The sequence below is a fragment of the Acanthopagrus latus genome, chromosome 22, assembly GCF_904848185.1.
Source record: "Acanthopagrus latus isolate v.2019 chromosome 22, fAcaLat1.1, whole genome shotgun sequence".
Taxonomy (NCBI): domain Eukaryota; kingdom Metazoa; phylum Chordata; class Actinopteri; order Spariformes; family Sparidae; genus Acanthopagrus; species Acanthopagrus latus.
The window spans coordinates 20,913,567-20,916,899 of NC_051060.1; positions in this window are offsets into that span (position 1 = coordinate 20,913,567).

The window sequence follows — 3,333 nt, forward strand, 5'->3', positions numbered from 1 at the left end:
CAGATTTTGTAACTTCCGTCAGTCTTTGGGCAACAACAAGGAGGGCCACATGTGTTGTGTTTGTTACAAGCTAAGGAAAGGGTTGTTCATGTACACTGGTCTCCTGATCACAGTAGGCAGTAGCAACGATGCTAACAAGCCGTGAATATGCAGCTCCAGACTATAACCGTCGTCGTCTGTAATCTGTACTACATCTTTCATTCCTTCCTTTGCATTTGGTTGTCAGAATTGTACATCACTTCCTTCAATAAAGAGGCAAAAATACCTGTTTAAGCGAGCAGCTCAAGACACAATGAGTCAACGCTCTTTATTCCAGAACTGTGGAAAAGCCCTTTGTAAATAAAAATTAGTGTTGCACTGTTTGGGCTTCAAGGCTTCCTTACAGATCTCAGCTCTGTCAAGACGGCACAACTTTTCACCCCCCAGTCCACCAGGTTTGCCCCCTCAAGATCTCAATGAAAGACTGACATGTGCTCCACTGGGAGACGTTCACCGAGCATCAGTGCATTGTTTTATATTACACCTGCGGTCTTGTTAGCATTTAACCCCTCTGCACCCGCCGCATCATATCATATTCATGCCCTTCATTGAGATACATCCACCACTTGTGGTTTGCCCGTGGGAGGGTTGAATGTCTTGTCCCTGCTGGTACCTCGTTAACCTCCCGCGGCCTGCGGCTAGTGTTAGCCAAACCGAGAGGCCTCATACCTGGGTATTGGTCAGCAGGGACCGGCCCCAGGAGCCCTGGACCCCCCACCAGGCGAGGGGAGGGAGGCAGGCGGGACAGAGGAGGGCCAAACAAAAACACAACCTGGCATCCCCATGGCAAACAGCCCACCTACTGTCAGCCAGCATCTGGGCCACAGCACACAGCCCCTCCATTCACATTCTGATGACGGCAAATACCGAGCAGCACACACACACACACACACACACACACACACACACACACACACACTGGTGGTCATACAGCATAATCTTCGTAAAAACCTGCAACAGAATGGAAGAATTGCCAGGTTTCAGTCAAGCTGAGAGCCACGTTGTCGAGTCTCCGGCTGCAGCCAATCAAGGTTTCAAACAATATACAGAAGTGGCGCTTTTTTTTTTTTTTTTTGAGGTCATTTGAAATGCTTTGAGTGCTGTGTTTAACTGTACTTTGAAGCAAATACAGTGCATGTGGAGAACAGAGTTCACAAATTGCGAGATAGAAAGAATGACAGAAAAGGGATTGGGGGAGCGAGTGACGGAGAGAAATAAGGAGGAGGAGTGTAAAGTTAATCCAGTCTGAATCGCTGGTCCCGGCTGCAGGAGTGACACTGAAAACAGTTTTTCTTTTCTTTCTTTTCTCTGCAAATTTGCTCTCCCCTCTCCCTCTCTCTTTGCTTCCTCCCGTGCCTCTCGCTATTTTTCTGCCTTCTTATCCTTTTTAATTAGAGGGGCTATTCTGCTGCACAGAGGACCTTAATCCCCAACTGACCAACAATGCAAAAAGCCAGCCTTTGAACAGCCGACCTGCGCCCCTCTTGGCCCCCCAAAAACCTTCCCCCACCACTCCCACCAATCACCGCGCTGCCCAAAAACCCTCCACGGCTCCCATCGTTGGGAAAACCCAGGCTCTCTCTCTCTCTCTATCTCTATCTCTCTCTCTCCCTTCTCCATCTTTTTCCAACATCTCGGACAAAGCGCTTTTTGGGGGGGGGTGGCACTGCAAAGAGAAAGTGTGTGAAAGAGCATTTCAATATCCGCCCGAGGTTCTCGAGCAAAGAGCTTTGGTTTGGTTCTGGGACAAGGCCGAGGTCAAATGGCAGGTGACTCTGAATGAAGAAAAGTTACTAAAATAACGCGCGAACATGTGACGTTTATGGAACAGAGCTACAGATTACAGCGGAGGCGTAACAATGGGAGAAGTAGCCGAGGTCAGAAGGTTGCACCTGCAGAGTGTCACTCACTTTTTGTTTGTTTGTTTATTTATTTATTTATATATTCAGTCAGTTAGTGGTTAGTTCCTCCCTTCTGGTGGACCACGATTGGACCTTATATCTGAAAGAACATCTACAATATTTAATGTAGAGACACAAACAATTAGATGAATAAAAAGATTTTTTTTTTTTTTTTGTGAATTAGATAAACTACAGACACAAAAGTTTTGTCAGCGCTGTCCGAAACTTTGTAGTTGTTCCAGGAAGCATCACAGAACCAAATAACTCTTTTTCCATGACATTTAATACTGGATTTCTCAACACAACCAGACTTTTCACCTCTTTCAATCATTTTTTCCTCATTATAAGAACGAGGTGAAATGTGCCAGAGTGACGGTCCTACCTCCACCAAGACCCAACAGGTCTCTTCTTGTGCCCTCAAAAGAACCAGCTACACAAATTCGCCTGAGAAATCAACAAAAATATTAACGAAACGTACGTCACTTTATTCAGATCAGCAACAAAATGTAAAGTTTCACTGAAGTCCGTTCAGTAGTTTTTGTGTAATCCTGCTTACAAACCAACAAAAAACACGGGTGAGATTATAACCTCCCTGGCAAATGTAACTTAATCGTACTTTACTATTTTTTACACTTACATTTTTAGAACATTGGACTTGTTTTGATATTATAGACTGAAAAACATCACATGTTTTAATTAATTTCCCCATTTCTCCCACGGTTCCCCACAGTTTTTCAGAATTAAAGTACCAGAGGGAGTTTCCCTCTGTGTAACTTTTACTTTATCGATTTTACAATTATTTCTCCTCATTTTATTTGTCGTCTCTTCCGTCTCCAGCTTTCTTCTTTTCCTTTCCCTTTAAAAGAATTCTAAACTTACTCTCTAAAAGAACTATAGAAATCAAAACATGCGGATACGGACACAATTTTGAAATCAAATATAAACATGTTATACCTGCACACTTCTAGTTTCGTATTTTTAAATGTCTTTCAATTCCCTTTGCTGATTTAAGGAGTAATTCTTCAGGAACCAGCGGAGGACACTGTTATATAGAGCTGAAGCTGAAGCAAATTCCCCCACTGGGTCTCATTTCCATATGTATGTCCATCTCAAGATGGAGTCTATTAAGACTAACCCCTTGTTGCCTCGTTAGATGATTATGTGAGGCCGTATTAGTAAATTACCTACAGATTGAGATAATAAGTCGTGGGTCAGGGAGGAGAACATAATGAGGTGCTGGTTAAATTACTCGTCTTAGATAAAAAAAAACACAATAAATTCATCAGCCCATCATGTGCAGGAGCATCTGATCATTATATTAACCGAGGTTGACAGACTGGGGGTCCAGATATTTAAACTTTAAGGGGGCAAAAATAATTAGTCTGGTTATAAT